Raw genomic sequence first — 21,057 nt, forward strand, 5'->3', positions numbered from 1 at the left:
TTTCTTCATAGTGAAGGACGTGTGGCTATAGGCAGTTGTATTAAATTTATGCTCTAATAAGTAAGCAAGAATATCATAAAGAAGAGTGTTTCAGAGGGTTGCAAGAACTGATCCACTTGCACAATAAAGGGAATGCATATCCTCAAATAGTAGTGATGTGTGACAACAGTGATGATAGAGCTTTTAGTGCGAATTCTGAAAAATACCCCTAACAAGGATGGCAAGGTGTTGTCTCTTGCTCGTAAATCTGGCAGTCTGCCGCTGTCTTCAGATGCATCATTTTCTTCACCTGTATATATTTAAATATTGGGAGCATATCGGAATGTATCACACAATGAAAACAAGGTGAAGCCACGCCGGAAACGCTTATTTGCCATGTACCGCTACAAATGATGTCGGATATATTTTTTAGGAGACCTGCTCCATTATTCCATGGGAACAATCATTATTCTCCCTTCCACGTTTTTTTGTGAGCAGGCAATTCCAGTGCCTTGTCAAGGTCTGGATCTTTGAGGAAATGCAATTTTTAGTATCATTAAAGTGAATGAATCGCCCGGTAGTTTCAAAGTGATTAAAGGGCACTGAATGTTCAATAAGTGGAGAGCCAAAAACTACATTCCAGTGGTAGGATATCTAAAGTTTCTCATACCAGCAACTCTTCCTCAACAGATTTAGCAATGTCAGACGATGAATAGTGTATATTATTCAGACAGCTTTATTCTACAGTTGTATATAAGAGCTGAGGAAGTCGTAGGGACTGAAACTGGTGCCTGTTGCAGAAGACATCCCATCGTCAAAACGCCACTGAATTAACTCACAGCCGGCCTGAGTGGCCGTGCGGTTCTAGGCTATACAGTCTGGAACCGAGCGACCGCTACGTTCTCAGGTTCGAATCCTGCCTCGGGCATGGATGTGTGTGATGTCCTTAGGTTAGGTTTAATTAGTTCTAAGTTCTAGGCGACTGATGACCTCAGAAGTTAAGTCGCATAGTGCTCAGAGCCAATTAACTCACAGTTCTCTCTGGCGATCTTCGTTCTCTCACGTCATTCGAGTTTTGTTCAGCATAACTACTTGTAATTAAATCACTGGTTCTGTCAAATTAAATGACAACTTATATACTGAAGTACACCAAGAACCACATCACTGTCATATACTTCAGTACTGCATTCACTGTCAAAGTGAATTTCTAAAATAATCAGCTGAATAAATACTTCAGTTACCGATATTTGTTCACAAAATGCATATGATACATTATTTAAAGCGTTGCTGTTCAGTTTTTACATAAACAAAATAACACAAAACGGATATGTACTGGACTCTGATACATACTGACTAAGTTCGTGGTCGAGTGTGCAGAAAATATCCTTTCCCACACCCGCACGGATTGTGTGGTAGGGGATAGGACAACGGTGGTAGAGGTGTTTTCTTCCTGTACGTCCACCGCGCATGGGGGAGGGGGTGACAGTTCTACAGCTGAAACCTATTTTTGTCAATATGCATATCTCGCATAAAGAAAGATTAACTGAAGCAAAACAAATCTGACGACACGCTGCGAGAAGAAAGTAAGAAGGGTAAAAATGTAGCGTTGCAAACAGAGTATCTTAGTATTGACAATGCAAAAAACACTTGTGTTGTGGACATTTTATGTATCTGTCCTGACTACCAGTTCAACTACAATACCTAAAAATTATGTTCTTTTCTCCTTCTTCCACTTGCTTCCTAAAGCCGTGTGGTATTTGGAGGTACTTGCAGTGCTAGGTACTGTGCTTAGTAACAAGATTCCAAAATTCATATTTCATAGCAAGCTAAATCTTGACCTACCTCTACATACATACTCCACAAGTCACCATACGTTGCAGGGAAAAACGACTGTCTGAAAGCCACCTACTTTTTTTTTTTTGTCTTTAGTCTTCTGACTGATTTCATGGAGCCCCGACAAATTTCCGTGGGTCTCCGACTTTGTTGGGTGTATTCCAATTACTGTCTTCCTCTACTCAGACTCATATATTCCTCACACAAAATGAATAGTCGTTTTGGGGCCACTTCTTGCAATGATTTTAGAAACTCTGATGTAATGTTATCCATTCCGTTTACCTTACTCAATTTTAAGTTCTACAAAACGTTTTTTAAATTCGGTTTCCAATACTGGATCCCCTATCTCTTCTATATCGACTCCTGTTTCTTCTTCTATTACGTCATCATACAACTCTTCCCCTTCGTAGATGCGTTCATTGTAGTCTTTCCACTTATCCGCTCTCTCCTCTACATTTAGCAGTGGAATACCCACTGCACTCTCAACGTTAAGACCCTTGCTTTCAATTTCACCGAAGGTGGTTTTGACTCTCATCTATGCTGAGTCAGTCCCTCAGATGATCATCTCTTTTTCGATTTCTTCACATTTTTCATGCAGCCAGTTCGTCTTAGTTTCCCTGCATTTCCTGTTCACGTTATTCCTAAGTGACTTATATTTCTGTATTCCTGACTGTTCATGAAAACTTTTGCAATTCCTTGTTTTATCGATCAACTAAACTATTTCTTCTGTTATCCATGATTTCTCCGCAATTATCTTCTCAGTAACTATGCTTTCCTTTCCGAATTCTGTGATTGGCCTTTTTAGAGGTATCTATTTCTCTTCAACTTAACTGATTACTGAGCTATTCCTTATTGCAGTACCTATAACCTCAGACAACTTCAAGCGCACCTCATCATTCCTTAGTACTTCCGTAGTCCACTTTTTTGCGCACTGATTCTTCGTGACTACTCTCTTGAACTTCAGTCTACTCTTCATCGCACCTGTATTGTGATCTGAGTCTGTATCTGCTCCTACGTACGCCTTAAAAGCAAGTATCAGAAATCGAAATCTCTGCCCGAGTATGACGTAATATAATTGAAATATTCCCGTATCTCTTGGCGTTTTCCTAGTATACCTCCTCGTCTTGTGATTCTGGAACACACCAGCTGAAATTTATTGCAGCGCAATTAGTGTTTCCCTTCTCCGCTTCCTAATATCGAGTTCATATTCTCCTGTAGCACTTTCTTCTTCCCCTACAGCCCCATTCCAATTCCTAATATTATTAGTCTTTTATTTCCCTTTACGTACTGAATTATCCGTTCCATATTTCTCTACCACTTCACCTTCTACTTGCGACGTTGGCGTACATAGATTAATTATCGTTGTCGGTGTTGGGCTGCTGTCGATTTTGTAGAAAGTAACTCTTATCACTGAAGTATTCAAGGTAACACGCTGTGTGCCCTACCTTCCTGTTCACAACGAATCGTACTCTCGGTACACCATTTTCTGTTGATATCACCCCACATTCGTCTGACTAGGGTCCTTCTCTTCTTTCCATTCCTGTCTAGATTGAGCTTTAGCATTGTCCTTTGCAGATTTCCAATGACATACTGCAGCGTTCCACTTGTATGACCTGCAATCCATTTGCAACAGCAACGTCGCGGGTTGCCTACATGCCAGGCAATCGCTCTGCTCCAAAAGACAGCAGTAGTTGTACTAGGCGGCCCTACAAGTGCACCAGGGGCGGACCCGGGGAACCTGGCCGGCCGGTGTAGCCGAGCTGTTCTAGGCGCTTCAGTCTGGAACCGCGCGACCACTACCGTCGCGGGTTCGAATCCTGCCTCGGGCATGGATGTGTGTGATGTCCTTAGGTTAGCTCGGTTTAAGTAGTTCTAAGTTCCAGAATGAGATTTTCACTCTGCAGCGGAGCGTGCGCTGATATGAAACTTCCTGGCGGATTAAAACTGTGTGCCCGACCGAGACTCCAGCTCGGGACCTTTGCCTTTCGCGGGCAACTGCTCTACCATCTGAGCTACCGAAGCACGACTCACGCCCGGACCTCACAGCTTTGCTTCTGCCAGTATCTCGTCTCCTACCTTCCAAACATTACAGGAGCTCTCCTGCGAACCTTGCAGAACTAGCACTCCTGAAAGAAAGGATCCTGCGGAGACATGGCTTAGCCACAGCCCGGGGGATGTTTCCAGAATGAGATTTTCACTCTGCAGCGTAGTGTGCGCTGATATGAAACATCCTGGCAGATCAAAACTGTGTGCCCGACCGAGACCCGAACTCGCGACCTTTGCATTTCGCGGGCAAGTGCTCTACTATCTAGTTTTCTAGTTTTCATTTAGTTCTAAGTTCTAGGGTACTGATAACCTCCGATGTTAAGTCCTATAGCGCTCGTAGCATTTGAACCATTTTGAACCGGGGAACCTATTTACATCCACGACCCATGTGAGCTAAAGTATATACTCTGCTGCGCAACAATATTTAGTCCCACATATAGATGTGGCTAGGCTGTTCACTTCGGGCCAAACATCTGCACCACTACGACAATGCTGCCTGCTGCCGACGAGCAGACTCCTCGACGGACACCGTCCGGGCTCTGCAGCTCCGCCTCCAATCCAATCTTCTTGGTTAGATGTCATATCCTGGTTCACGAAATTTAGTAGTTATTGACACTATTCTGTGCACGTACTAAAAGTACAACACTGTGCAACACAGAGATTTCCATGACATTGTTCTGAATGTCTCGTCCGACAATTACTTTAAGCAAGTAGTTAGAGATCCAACTCCCGAGGGTAACGTCTTCGGCTTCCTGGAAACAAACAGACCTGAACCTATTCAATTAGTCAACGTAGAAATTGTAAATTTGTGGTAACTTCCTTTGGGACCAAACTCAAACTTAAACTAACTTGCGCTAAGGACAACACACACACTCATGCCTGAGGGAAGACTCGAACCTCCGACGCGGGGAACCTCGCGAACCGTGGCAAGGCGCCTAAGACCGCGCGAGTTAACGTAGAGAAAGGTATCACTGATCATAAGGCACGCACTTTCCACGGTATGCATGACTGAGAGCAGTCGGAATGTGGTCATTATAAGTTTCCTGTGTCCATACTCTTCCCTATTCGTGGTAAACCTATCTGTGTTAATATTTGTTTGGAATCAGAGTACTGGAGTTATTTAGAAAATTTTTGAATATCAAATATTTTGCTTGTGAAACCGGTCATGGTTACAGCTGATATTTTTTGATGATCGGCTGTGGCGAGAATGCTAGAACATAAGGAGATATTGGAGTTCTCCAGGATGATTTTCCATCTGATATTTATACAGAAAATGAGGAAAGCAGTGAATCAAAAGCAGAACCGATGCTTTAAGAATCCAGACTCAACAATTTACAGGCCAAACAAAGGAAACATCACGTCACATCGTACACGTAATAAGCTGAATACTTCCTCTTTTTGACCAGAAACTGAAGAAATTCAGTCTGAAGATAGCAGTGATAGCCAGAAGCATCACCGAAATCCTTTCAGAAGAAAATAATGAAATTTTCGCTAACAAATGATTTAGAACTGGAAAGCTAGGAGCTCTTGATCAGATTTTTGGGAGATGTGTAAATATTGTTATTTACTGTACAGAATTAAAATCTAATTCTTAATGTTCCCATTGTAAGGTGTTGTTTTTTCTTGTGCCAACGAGTGAAAAATATTTTTCAAGCAGTACGGCATCTCATGATGTAATTTTTGTATATGAAAATACAATATAGTGAAAAAAATGAGATATAGGCCAAAAAATAAGTTTTTCTGGTTTTATTTCTACAAATTAAAATTCCAACCTACTATAGTGACATAAAAATTGAGAATTTTCAACGCAAAAGAACAAAAATTTAGGCCATAACGAGTCCATATTTACATGGGGTATGTAACATTATCGTATTGTCTGCTGTTTCCATAACCGAGTATTTTTTTGCAAACATATGTTCACCGAAATCCGTCCTCGTCTGCAGATGAGTCTCGTTAATGTGACCACGTGTCAGAAACCTGAATAGCCATCTCTTGCAGCGCGGTCTGCTACGAGACGTACAGGAGGAGGATCATTGAGGTTGTTCAAGGTAGGTTGTGGGGCCATGTGGACTCCAGCGCCGTGCCCAGCTGCGCAAGGTTTCTCGGTTGAGGACCCATGGAGCGAACAGTTTGATCGAGGTGGTCCCATTGATTCCCGATCGGCTTTAAATCCGTGGAAACTGGTCGTGAGGAAAACATGGTAAACTTATCCAGGTGCTCTTCGAACAACGCACGTAGACTGCAAGCTGTGTTACACGTTGCGTTGTCCTGCTGGTAGACGCCATCGTGCTGAGGAGAAAGAAACTGCATGCTCCCAAGCTCCACAAGGATTGATAAATACGTAGGTTGGAACTTAAACAGTGACAACACTGCTGTAGAGAGACTATTCAATGGAATCTATTACTGTCGCTGATAGCACGCGTTGACATACCTAATTAACCTCCGACCAAACGGGTTCACTCGTCCCACGTCATCGGCGTACGCACAATCGAGGGTAACAAGGTTACTTGTGAGCGAGCGGTCTAACTATGATTTCGAAACAGGAACAACGGAGTTCGATCAAAATTGAATGTGCCAGAGGTCGTACAACACGGCAGTGTCATCAAGGTCTTCAAGAGGCGTGCGGAGAATCGGCATGGCCATAAAGAACAGTGACACGTTGGGTAAAAGCCTTCAACGAAGGTAGCAGACATGCATCGGGCAGGTAGTCGTAGCGTCTTTGAAGAAGTAGTGCGTGCTGTTGCAGCGTTAGTGGTCAGTGATCGACGACATACAATTCGTGAGCTCGCCCATGAAACCAGATTAGCGCATACGACTGTGCTTCGCATCCCGAAGGAACGCTTGGGCATGTGAAAAATTGCATCACTATGGGTTCCTCATGACTTGACGGAAATGCAGAAATGGATACGTTACGACGCTGCTCAGATGCACTTGGGGCGCTATGAGAGCGAAGGAGAGGATTTTTTACGTCGTATCGTAACACTGGATGAGACATGGGCCACATCATACTAGCCAAAACTGAAACACTATTCCAAAGAATGGTGCCATTATGGGTCGCCTCGAAAGTCGAAAGTTTGTCAGAGCCCCGGTATGGTGAAATTTATAGTGATTATCGTGTACGACTGTGATGGAGTTATCATAACGCATTACGTTCCTCCACGGCAGACCGTCAATGCTCAGTATTACTGTTCATTTTTGGAGCATCACCTGCGACCAGCTTTGCGAAAGAAGCGGCGACACTTTCTGTGCAATCCACCCATCATTTTGCAGGACAATGCGCGTGCGCATACAGCGCAAGCTGTGGCTGCTCTGTTCGGTCGACGGGCTGGGAAGTACTGTACTATCCACCATACTCCCCGGACTTACGTCCTTGTGACTTTGATTTGATTCCGAAGATGAAAGAACCACTTCCAGACATTCGACAGGCAGTAGACCGCTCCATTCGCACATCAACAGAACAGGCTCTGCTGACGGTATACTACGCCTTCCAAATATTTGTCAAAGTGATCTACAGAACGCTGCTGAGTACGTTGAAGGACAGTTACAGGTGCAAACAAGCAACTTCTTCGTATCGGTTGAGGATAAATAGTTTCCACTATTTAAGTTCCAACCCTCGTACTTGTCTTGATCCACTGTCACTTTCAAAATGGCAAGATCAGCCACGAAATGCCTCCGTCCTGTACCCTTCTGCCAATGTTTGCTTCCAAACCTTTCACACTGTACACGCCAATGGCCACCTACCCGATGGAAAGATTTGTTGTCACTCTGCCGCCGTTCAGTTTCGGCGCTGCCACGCAGATTGCAACCTTCGCCGTCGATTAATGGCAGTCAATATGGTAACATGGACCAGGCGCCTGCTGCTGAATCCCATATGCAACAACGTTCACTGAACGGTAGGTTGTGGAGACATTCTCGGAACCCTATGGTTCACCTCGGCGCTCAGTTGCTCAACAGAGTATGTCTATTCGCCAGTACAGATTCATCTCCGCAGCCGTCGTTCGCTCCTATCATCTACAATCCCTGATGCACCACGATTGCCTCGACGCCGATTTTGGATAGCACTATCGTGCCTTAAATGGTATGCTGTAACCACAGACAGTGTGAGAAAGCAGTCGTTTCGGAAAAGATTCCACTTCTGGGACGAAAGCCAATGTTAATGCCCTTTTGGAAGTCAGATACATGGCTCCGTTTCCTCATTACGACAACGACTGGACTGCTTTTCTATGTCACTTCCAACAGGTTTTATATACTCTCGAAAGCTAGAGCTACCATCTGTCGTCTGTGAGTAGTTTTTCACGGTGATATCGAACTTCGGTGGTGGTTACAGCAATGTTACTGAAGCGAATACTACTTTCAAGCACGCAGAAATCTGTCGCAATAGTTACACTTAATTTTGTACAGTAAAAGAATTTGTGAATATTTGGAAGTGTGCTCTGCAGACTATAGTTCCATGTCATTGTAAATATAGTTATAGAGGCAAATAAAGGTAACGGGCCCTAAAATGTCCCTGCTCTTAATTTCGTCCTCCTACGAATATCCAGTTTCTACTAGTCGTAATAAATGTACGTGTATGAGTGACCTCAGTCGATAGTTCTATTGAGAGAGTCTGCTGTGTGCAGCACGTGTACCTTCTGCGTGCGAGGGAATTCATATTTTTACACTCAGTTGAGTTAGTGCAACAGTCAAGTTAACGGCCTGCTTCTCCTAGAGTGAGGATTGGGTTGTGTTGAAGTATTGGGGGGATTGACCTATGTTACTCCAGCGGCAGTTTCAATAAATGTGGAGGCATTTGTAATTTCGTCCCTATTTGGGTTCTTAATTTCGTCCCGGGGACGAAATTTGGAACTGTTATTAAAAATTCATTTCATTTGCTATTCATAAAAAAATTATTTTACGTTTTCCTATTGAAAAATGCAAGTGGAGAGAAACTGATTCGTTACACAAATTGATTGGTTTGTTATCTTGAAACATGTTCTTTATCTACCCAAACACAGAAATTAATATGTGACACGTGTTTAAAACACTGAAAATAACTTAGAAGACATTGTTCATTCATGATCTATAAGTGATCTATAATACTGAAATTGTTTGGCATGATTATAATCGACAATACATTAAATTAATGGTATCTTTCATAATTTGTATAGGGGACGAAATTGCGAGCATTTTTTTGTATACCAGTTTTCATAGTGTTAATGCTTATGTCAACTATTGGCTTTAGTATGCTATAACAATTTAATTGTAGTCGCCTACAAGTGGTAAATAAATTCAGAAATATATATTCCATATTGTAGACTTTACCACAACCTTTGAGGCCTTATATAGGTCCTAATATACAAATGTGACGTAATCTACGCTCCCTACCTTCTACATGTACATCTTCGAATACACCCACAAAGATACACCTCACTCAACTACAGCGATGGAAAAACGACTGTCTGTACACCTCCGTATGAGACCTAGTATCTCGTATCTTATCTTCATGGCCCTTACGCGCGATGTATGTTGGTGGCAGTGGAATTATTTTGCAGTCAGCTTCAAATACCGGCTCTCTGCATTTTCTTGATAGTCTTCACCGAAAAGAGCGTCGCCTTCCCACCAGCGATTCCCATTTCAGTTTCCGAAGAATCTTTGCAACACCCTCGTGTTGTTCGAACCCACCGGCAACAAACGTAGCAGTCCGCCAGTGAATTACTTCGACGTCTTTCTTCAATTCGACTTGGTACGGATCCCAAACACTCGAGCAGTACACAAGAATAGGTCGCACGAACGTCCTATACGCCGTCTCCTTTACAGGTCAACCACTCGTTCCTGAAATTCTCGAGGTAAACCTAAGTCCTCCATCTGCCATCTCCACCACAGTTTTCACATACTCGTTCCACCTCATATGCTTACGTAATTACTTCAGTTCCTCTCTACAAAATCCATCCCTTATTCCATGAAGTAGCTGTTTCTTGCAGCGAGAATTATCTTCAATATTGTACCTACGTATTTGGTAAATAACTTTACGTATTTGGTAAATAACTTTGAATCTGCCACTGTGGCAGATTCAACGTGCTCTCCGCCCAACCACTGCAGCACAACCTCTTGAGATGGATGAAGTCACGAGGGAGGAGGTAGGCACTGCATTTATTCCATACACAGGCGCACTCTCGGGGAAAATCGCTCGCATTCTGAAGAAACACCGGGTCGGAACTGTGTTTTGTCCTCCAAATAAAACTCGTGCACTGGTGGGGAGCGCCAAAGATGACCTCGGTTTGAGGAAGGCCGGCGTGTACCAGATTCCGTGTCAGTGTGGCAAGTCGTATATTGGTCAGACGATGCGTACCGTCGAGGATCGATGCCGTGAACACCAGAGGCACACTCGCCTGATGTATCCGAGCAAGTCGGCGGTCGCTGAACATTGTTTGTTGGAAAATCACGCCATGGAATATGACCACACGAGGATTCTGGTACAGACGTCGAGATACTGGGACAGCGTTGTTAGAGAGGCCATCGAAATTCGCACCAATGACGACCTCATAAACCGTGACTGTGGCTACAATCTTAGCAAGGCTTGGGAACCAGCGATCGGGTTAATCAAGAGTAAATCGAGCAAACGTATAGTTGTGACGACCACGGCGGACAGAGCCATCACTCCGACGTCATCTCAGACGCCGTCGCAATCTGTTCCACCGCGCGACCGTGGCGTGGGGCGCGGACGGCGGAGGGAGCGCGCCGCGGGCGGAGGGTATTTAAATCGGCCGCCGCCACGACCGAACCCAGTTCCCTCTGAGCAGCCATAGCGTACGGATCTCCGTGCCGGCACGTTCACAGGAGCTCAGTCCGTCAGTTCACCTGATGATGGCGACATGTATGATCGCCGAAATATTGTGCCCGTTGGACACTATAGACCGGCAGCACACCCGTGGATATTTTGACTATCAAATACGCCGGGAGAAACTCAAGAATCACAAAGACATTTTTGTTCGACGTTAATGTACACCTCAAAAATAACTCGTATTTAAGATCATGTGGCAGAAGAAGGAGACGGGTTGGGGAGTGAAGTTAGCTTTAACAACGATGTTATTATGTATTTAGCTACACGCTAACCAACGTGTCACTAATAATTATGTGGAAGGGAAACAGGCAGCGGCTCAGCTCGAGTTAAAAACATAAATTGTATCTAGAAGCGTGGTTTATGCCATAGACTTTCCGTAGCTTATATGAAATATGGAGAGATGTATCTCACGACTATTTAAATAGTTTGGTTCTGAGGTGGAACTGCGCAATATATTCTGGGTAAGTGGGCATTTTATGTTCTATATGGCAGTAACGCATATAGTACTAGAACAGTTAGACCAAGTACTTTGCTTCAGCAACTATCACATTTTACCGTCTACGAGTAAACACAATTGACACGTTGATTACCGTTATAACCAATATTGAGCAACTATCTGTTATATTCACTATTCGCTGCATTCATAACCGCCTTGTAATACGTCGGGTGAACGAATAGTTTATATGAGGTCGTATGAAACCGCATCAGCTTGAGAAATCTCTGGCCTGAAAGAACTTGTTGTGGCGGCACATTCATAGAACGCGGAATGGCGGACTGTAAGTGGAGACAAAGAGAGACAGAGAGAGAGAGAGAGAGAGAGAGAGAGAGAGAGAGAGAGAGAGAGACGTCCGTGACCTCACGTTACCAGGTCACAGAGGCATTTTGAAGCGTTGCCCTGCTGTTGACACGAGCCAACTGGCGCCTGCCGGCGAAACCTAAAAATTCCCCACCGCAGAAATAAATTAAATGAAACATCAAAGAGAAATTTAATAACGACACATGTCATACGATACGTAAACAACAGGCTCGTTGCGTTTTTCATTTCGTCAAAATCACAAGTAATTTTTTATCTGTTATTAGTAGTCCAATGCGCTCGTAAAACTAGATTAATTTAGATACAGGAAGTCTCTCTGTTGAACATTTCACTTGTGTCATGAATGCATTTAAATGTTGGTGCATACGATATTGAGCCTCAACGTCTTACACGTAGTCGGAGAGCTAATTTACTTGTTGTTTCGGCTTCGGCAGACTGGGTCAAACATTATATGGCTGCTGACTTCGCTTGTCAGAAACACGACGAATTCTGTGAATGTTTCTCTTAACTGCCTTCTCAGTAATCTCTCAGTGCTATTCTACATTTTAGGTACGCAAATTCTTGGGAACGGCGTGTTCTACATTGACCGTTTCCGAATTTATTGAACTAACGTCCTAATTTCTGAATAAATGTTCAATAGTGTGAAGCTAATATAGTACTGTCATCAATTATATTGAAATACACAAGAAAACGTCGTATCACACATCACATTGTTGACTGCGGTATATTCGTGGTAAATACTGCTGCCTGTCGTAAGGGTATTCTTTCTCTTCGTAAACTGGCCCGCTCCTTGCTAATACGTGAGATAGTGTCGTATGTGAATGTATGGAGAATAGGTGTGTGTATGAGCATGAATGTAGTGTAATGTTATATTTTTGTTGTATGCTCCTGACGAGAGAAAAGAGAGTGTAAAATCCGTTGACGGAGTATGCTACTTCTCTCTAAGACAGGCCCGCCGGGCATAAAGTCCGCTTCTTAATTTTCGCGTATACCCAACGGTTCCCGCACAAGAAAAGAATTATCTTACTGAATTTTGTGCATGAAGAAGTATTCATCAATATATATCGGAAGAATGTTATATAAAATCAGCTTCCAAGATGGTAATAAGGTGTGAATTTCAGGCACCGGATGAACATAATAAACTCGCCGAAACAAAAAACAATAACTGTCATAAGATTAATAATCCTTAAACTGGTATAGGCATGTGTATTAAAATACAGACATGCAAACGGGCATAATATGGCCTTTATAAGATAACGACTGTCTGGCGCATTTCTTACTGCTGCTACAATGGTGGATTATCAAGATTTAAGTGAGTTTGAACGTGGTGTTATAGTCGGCGCACGAGTGATGGGACGCAGCATCTCTGATGTGGCGATGTAGTGGGGATATTCTCTTAAGACGATTTCACGAGTGTACCGTGCATATCATGAATCCGGTAAATTATCAAATCTCCGACATTGATGCGGTCGGAAAAAGATCCTGCAAGAACGGGACCAACGATGACTGAAGAGAAACGTTCAACGTGACAGAAGGGCAACGCTTCGGAAAACTGCTGCAGATTACAATGCTGGGCATCAACAAGTCTCAAGTGCAAAACCATTTAACGAAACACTATCGATATGGGCTTTCGGAGCCGAAGGCCCACTTATCGTTGGTGACTGCACGACACAAAGCCTCGCCTCGGCCCGTCAACATCGACATTGAACTATTGATGACTGGTCGGAAGGGTATCTTTTCAAATTGCAGAGAGCGAATGGAAGTGTACGAGTATGGGGACAACCTCATGAATCAGCAACACCTGCATGTCAGCACCGGACTGTCCAAGCTGGTGGAGGCTCTGTAATGGTGTGGGGAGTGTCCAGTTGGAGTGATATGGGATCCCTGATACGTCTAGATACGACTCTAACAGGTGACAATTTCTTAAGCATCCTGGCTGAACACCTGTCTCCATTCATGTCCATTGTGCATTCCGATGTACTTGGGCTATTCCAGCAGGACAATATGACTCCCCATACATCCAGAAATTGTTACAGTGCGATGATGCGAGACGCCTCACTCAACGACGCGCAGGGGTTTTGTTCACTGCCAGGTTTCCGAAGACATTCTGCAAGTGACTATGAAAACCTGGGATGCTTTGGTTTTCCACCAGAAGAAACTCAATGCCAACTCTCTGTATGGAACGCATCTCCGCTAGAAACACCATTTTGAAGGCTACATATAACGTCGCCAAGTAGCGGAACTTCACGAAACTGTAGGGGCTGAAGCGAGAATGTTCCCTAAAGTCGCACAACGAATTCAGCGTTTCTTCAATCGAAACTGGCCGAGAAAAAAGTTGTTTTGCATCTCTTATTGAACTCCCCACGTACTTTTCACTACCCTAACGAGCGGATAGAATTGCATGCACGACGAAATGCTACTTCAATTCATGATGGAATAAAACGTTATGTGATCTCATCAACCTGTTATCTGCTCATAGAATTTGAGCTTTCAGAAAAAAACAACACACCAGTCGTTACAGTTGTACTTAAAAAGAAGCTTAGCAGGAAAAGTGTGGTTGAATACACTTCAAAATCATGTTCTGACACCATACAGTGTTAGTATTGTAGGAGTCTTCAGTCGAGTCAGTGAGGACATAGTTTCATAAGTGTCAATTAACTGGATGGTATCTCCCTGTTGGTACCTCATTATTCATTCCTTCGAAATTATAACGACAAATATATAACGACCGTGCAAATTATCAGTATTTAAGGATTCATTTACTATTTTCATAATCTTTATCCCGGAAATAGAACAAAATATTTTTGTAAGAGACTAGAAATAAGGAAAAGGATATAACAGACTTTCAATAAAATCAGAATCATCAGTGTCATTTATATTATTGTATCTACATTTGTGACGGTTATAATTTGTAATTTATGGAGCAATGCGCGAATCGGGATGATACTTATCGTAGAAATATCGGGAAAACGGTTTCTTGCTGAGCAGAAACATACCTGCAGGAATGCGGTTATTATCTGAAACTACTTCCAAAATCATACAGAAAAATTAGTTTTTTAAGGCCAAAGATAATGAAAATAATAGATGATTAATTAAGTCTTGATAATATGCACAGTCACAATAAATCTGTTCTTAGAATTACATGTGGATGGGGAAAGGGTACCAGCAGCGAGATTCGAACCAGAGACGTCTTGCTTATGAAACAAAATGCTAACTGACTTTGGTCCGGGCTCCTAGGATACTACCACACCAAAGGTATCAGCATGCATAAGACTTTCAAACTCTATTTTGCCGGAAATGATTGACAGTTGCGTCTTCCTGTTTGCGTACACATTCTGTTATTATGTATCAGGTCGGTGAGAGGACTTTCGTGCGGTCTCCTTGTTAGTCGAAACGACGTCAAGAAATATTATGACAATCTCAAGTAACTTTTCTTCTTACTTTAACTTCGTAACATATAGAGGATTGTTCCACATTGCTGATTAAACTAGAACGGGTTTTGTACATGAGCGTGTCTCAACATTTATCAATTACTTCAAAAATATTTGAAGTCCAGCTTCAAACTGAAAAACAGATTTTGAGAAATCCAGTAACACGACGGAGAAGACTTTCATCCTAATCTTACCAACGCAGGAGAAACATAATTAGACACACTGACGAGAGAAGGAAGACTTTGGCAACAAACAACGTAGAAGAATTAGTAGTTCAGCCCGGACTACGAGACGACTGGAGTCTACAGTTAATAAAAAACAGCCAGGACCAAAATAACAGACGTCATAATTGGTTACTATTGTTTATTAGAAGACTTTACTAGTTGTGAAATCACGAACAGTTAATGAGGTGTAATTCAATTGTGGGGTATTGCAAATTTTACTGTAAGTAATCTGTGACTCTTTTCTTTCATGCTCCTGCCTTGTACTAGTTCATGATTTTATTAGTGAAGGTTTACTTGAATACTGAAGTACTGCTGGTGAAATAGTTCACGACTACAAAAACTGATACGGTGGATTTTGACAACTTGCCTTTTGCGCAGCATCTTCATCTTGATGAATAGTAGTCCAGGCCAAGATATTTCGTAGTTGGTGCTAAGTCGTTAGAAGAGTGTGGATTTCCCCAATAACGTGTGTGTTAAAATCGATAGGGAATAGATTTGGTTAGAAATTTTACTGGAATTTTTGGCTGTAGTGCATTATAATTACCAGGATAGTATCTGAGGCTATCATGTTCAGATGAGAAAGGTTAGGACTAGAAGAGGAAGGATGGATGCAGGCAGATTTACAGATCTCAGATCACGTGAAAATTTAGCAGATTTTGACGGTAGTGGAACACAAAGCAAGATGGCGGTGAAAAAAGGTACGCGAAATTCGAGTTCCGTGAAAATCATGAAACAAAATGAGTTTCTATGCTACCAGTGCAGAAAAACTAGTTTCATCCAACCAGGTAAATGTTATTGCTATAAGTTAAAAGTTAAAAACGTACATGAAATCATCACAAGATCGAAAGCAAGTGAAAGAGGGAAGCAAGTTCAGTGCACAACAAGTGTAAACATTGTGACGACTTTCGTATTGTGATATCCGCAAGAAATAGTGAAATACAAGAACTAAAAAGGACTGTCATCCAACTAGAGAAACAGTTGGAAAATCGGGACTGTAATAATCAAGAAGAACATTATCAACAGAAGCTCCAAACAATATCGGACACCAGTGAAGTAAACGAAAAAATACAGCAGCCACAAGCACAAAACTTGGACATATCAAAGTAACTGCTTCAAACAAAACTCCAAACGAGTCTGGAAAGAGTGTAGCTGAAAATCAAGTGAGTCCAGAAACTATAAAAAAACAGCAGGAGTCACGTTGCGTGAAATCTACTAGCGTTTCAAAACATGACCAACACAAAAAAGACAAAAAAGTACTAATGTCAACTGGCGGAAAAAGTGACAGACACACAGTCAAACCTAAGCGTACAAGCCTTTATAAAGCCAGGGACAGGAATGGAAGAAGTTACGAAGTCTCTTGCAAAATCATGTGAAAGCCTTGACTTTAATGACTGTGTCGTAATTTGTGCAGGCGCAAACGACGTTGGCAGATATAAAGGTAAAATACTCATCACAGTTCTCGACAGTGTGCTGCCCAAATTAAACAAAACAAACGTAACTGTGGTAAATCAACCCTATAGGTATGACTTACCGCCCCGGTCATGTGTAAACAAACTGATAGAAAGAGTGAACATTGAGATAAATGAACTGTGCAAAAAATATCCTTATGTGAATCTAATAGATGTCAGTACATTAAACAGAGACATGCATACCAGTCACAGCCTACATTTGAATTACTATGGTAAACAGTTCTTGGCTGAAGAAATCTGCCGTTTTGTAAACAAGAGTGACAAGAAGCACAAAAAGATTGCAGGTCAGAGTACCTTGGAGAAATGGATCACTAGGGAAGACTCATCTCGCCCAACTAGAAGAAACATCAGGCAGCCTCCTCATCTGAATGATTTTTTACTGCCAAAAGAAGTAGGTAAAAATTGCACAAACAAGAAACATTTAAACTGAAGATAGGTGGTACTGTAGATTTTCCCACCAATTCTGTAATAAAGATCTTTCACCAAAATGTTCAGTCCCTAAGCAATAAAGTAGAAGAACTAAATATTTTATTAATGCATGAACTAGAGGATATTTGCGTAATGTGTCTTTCAGAACACTGGTTTGATGAGAACTTAATTAAATCTGTCTGCATACACAATTTCACTCTGGCTGAGTACTATTGTAGACCTTGTGGTCACTATGGAGGTGTAGCCATATATGTAAAAGGTAATATGGAGGTTACTAAAATAGATAATGTCACCTCCCTAAGTTGTGAAAAGACTTTGAGATGACAGTGATAAAAATTCCAAAATTAGGTTTGATAATAGCTACAGTGTACCGCTCTCCAACGGGAAAGTTTGAGGTATTTTTAGAAAAAATGGAAATTTTCTTAAATAAGCTGCATAAAACAAGGTTTGATGTTGTAGTATGTGGTGACTTTAACACAGATTTTCTTAGTAAATGTAAACATAAAACCGCCCTTGGCAATCTCATTAAAACACATAACCTTACAGCCACAGTTAAAGTTGCAACGAGAATAACACCAACCAGTCAAACAGGTTTAGATCAAATCCTGATTGATAAAGAGAAGTTGGAGTGGTCAGTAAAAGTGTTTAACACAGGATACAGTGACCACAAAGCTCAAATACTTACCAGCACAAAGGAAGGAAGACCGGTTAAGAATAACTTACTAAAGGTTAAGAGAAGGATCTACAGGCAGAAAAGCATTGACCACTTTAACTCACTATTGCATACTGAAGACTGGTCTGATGTCTATGAAAAGCTAAATTTGAAGTCGAAATTCAATATTTTTCTAGAAAAAATGGTAAAGCATTTTGTTACAGCCTTCCCTCAAAAAATGGTAAATATAACAGAGAAGTGATGAGGAAAGGGTTGGATTACTAAGGGAATCAGAACTTCTTGCCAGAAAAAAAGGGAGCTGCATAGAATCTGCAAAGAAAATAATGCCACTGAGGAAATGCATACTCAATACAAAACATACACTAAAATCTTACAAAAAGTCATTTAACAGGCAAAAAGAATGTTCAATGATTACTACATAAATAATTCTACAAATAAAGTGAAATCTATGTGGGACATCATTAAAAAAGAAACTGGCAAAAATAAGAGAACTGAGGAGAACATTGTCTTGATACACAACAATAAAAAGATTTTACAGCCTACAGAAACAGCAAACATATTCAGCAAATACTTCACTGAGATAGCTGAAAATTTATTAAAAACTAATTTTAGTTCAACTCAGCATCAAGTGGTAAACAAGTGCAACAGTAATAAATTTTCAATGTTCGTGGACCAAGTAAGCAGGGAGGAGACATTGAAGGCTGTCAGAGAACTAAAGACAACATACTCAGCAGGAATTGATGGTATACCGAACAGAATCCTAAAACTCTGTATCCAAAATATAATTGACCCCCTTACTCACTTATGCAACTGTTCCCTAGAGTCAGGCATCTTCCCAGATCCTCTAAAAACATTAAAAGTCGTCCCTATTTTCAAAGCTGGTGACAAAGATGAAGTAATAAACTATCGTCCCATTACATTAACATCCTGTTTCTCAAAAGTAATAGAAAAAATTGTGTGTAGTAAGGTGTTAAAGTCTATAAACAAAAATAGTGTGCTATCAGTTACTCAACGTGGCTTTAGAAGCAAGAAATCAACGGAGACAGCAATCTACGAATGCATATCTACTGTATTAAAACCAATAGATGAAAAACAACAAACAACAGGTATATTTTTGGACCTAACCAAAGCCTTTGATATGGTAAACCACAAAACCCTATTGAAGAAGCTAGAGCACTATGGAATTATGGGGTTGGCAAATGATTGGATTCGTTCATTTCTCAGCAACCGTAAACTAAAAGTATCCATCAGGCATATAGATGATAATAATCACAGAATATGTATCATCAGAAAGCCCAATCACTTACGGGGTACCGCAAAGATCGGTAATGGACCCTTACTTTTCTTGTTATACATCAATGATTTGGCTATACATATTGATTCCCACAAAGTAATACTGTTTGCTGACGACGCAACAATACTGGTAAAAGCAGCAAAAAATGAAGATATACAAGAAGAAGTAAACACAGTTACAAAACATCTAAGTAATTGGACAGCAGAAAATCAGTTGATAATAAACTACAACAAAACAGTAGCCTTAAATTTCCATAACCAGCAAAACACCACATTGATATATCCCGAAATGAAAATCAATCAACAACCTATTGCAAATGATGAGGCTACAAAATTACTCGGCATCTGGATACAAAGAGACTTAAAATGGGACAAACACATAGAACAAATTAATGCCAAGCTGAGCACGGGCTGTTATCTTCTTAGTTTTCTCAAACGATGCATAAATGAACAGGCACTGTTGTGTGCCTTTTATGCGTACTTCAATTCCCATCTCAAGTATGGACTCATATTCTGGGGAAATTCCCCAGCAGCTCAAGGGACTTTCAGAATACAAAAAAATCCATTAGGATTATGACAGGGAGTGGTGCTCGACAGTCCTGCAAACAAATATTTAAAGCACTGAATATACTACCTCTACCATGTATGTTTATTGTTGACACACTAATGTACATAAAAAGTATATGATTGGAAATGATGATAATACTTTAAAAAACAAAGATATGCATGATTATAATACCCCCCAGCCAGTACCAGTTTGTATCAGAAAGGTACATGCTATCTGTGTATTAAACTCTATGATAGACTATCATAGTATAAAATGCTTACAAAATATTAGTGCTTTTGAAAGATCTGTCAGAGTATCTACAGTACCACTGTTTCTACTCAGTAAAGGAATACTTGGACCAGAATAACTATTAAGAACTAAAGCGACTGTAATTTGTAACATTGTATCATTGTAAGAACTACAACTATTGAAATTGGTAGCATGTTCAAAAATGATTATTAAAATATGTATCATTTTGACCTTAGTAATAAGTCCAATATCATCCTGTACACTGTACTACATATGATCAAAGGACTCACTAAATAAATAAATAAACTTATGCCAGCAATTAACAGAGTCAATTATCTTGAATCATCCAACGCAGATTCCTCTGTCTCGATTATTGAACATTGTGAACCTTATTCGGAAACAGCTTTACCCGATAAGGTTGAGGAACACATACAATTAGCTGCAAAATCGGAATATGTACCTATTTGACAGATGGCTTCTGATAAGTTTACGGCTCTTCTAATGAGATTAGACGAAAAACAGGAGGAAACGATAAGCGCTTGCTCGCTGAACTAGCAGGGAGAGATAAGGAAAGGGAAAATAGACGGGACGAAAAGGACAGATAAAGGGAAACGTAATGCGATAGAAAATTGGTGGAAAGGGGTAGAAAGATTTTTGACGACTTACATCAGGTCCGTAATGTGTTGGTTGAAATAAACGCACGAAAGTTTACCACCCTTAGTTGCTCTGTTAAAATTAAACGTAGAACGTTTACAAGGGAGACAAATTCAGACTGAAAAGATTGTTGAGGCAGTGACTGATAAATTGTCACGCCTTGAAGTAGGAACGAAGAAAAACGTTCTCGTTAAGTGAAATCGAAACTAAGAAGATGAGATGTCCGAATGAATCGAGAACAAAAATGCTGAAATTTATACAAAAATAAATTCCGAAATAGCTTCTGCTAATCAGTCACATAATAAAGGTTCGGACAAGGATGTACAAGCCATTATCGAAGATTTCAAAGTCGAATTTCGGCAAATTAGAAACAAAGTGGTTCTTGAACTTCTTAAATGGCAGGACGAAATGAACCGAATGGCGGAATCACTCGAAAGCCATGTCTTAGTAGCAGCGAAGGGCAGGGCATTTTTCCAACTAAGACTAAGGTGAGCGACAATGAATCGCCTCAGTGCAGATATGGCAATGAGCATATTAAGCCGAGACCGTATTCGGAAAGCATAGATGAGTCAAAACATTAAAACTTGAACTGAGCA

The sequence above is a fragment of the Schistocerca americana genome, chromosome 8, assembly GCF_021461395.2.
Source record: "Schistocerca americana isolate TAMUIC-IGC-003095 chromosome 8, iqSchAmer2.1, whole genome shotgun sequence".
Lineage (NCBI taxonomy): Eukaryota > Metazoa > Arthropoda > Insecta > Orthoptera > Acrididae > Schistocerca > Schistocerca americana.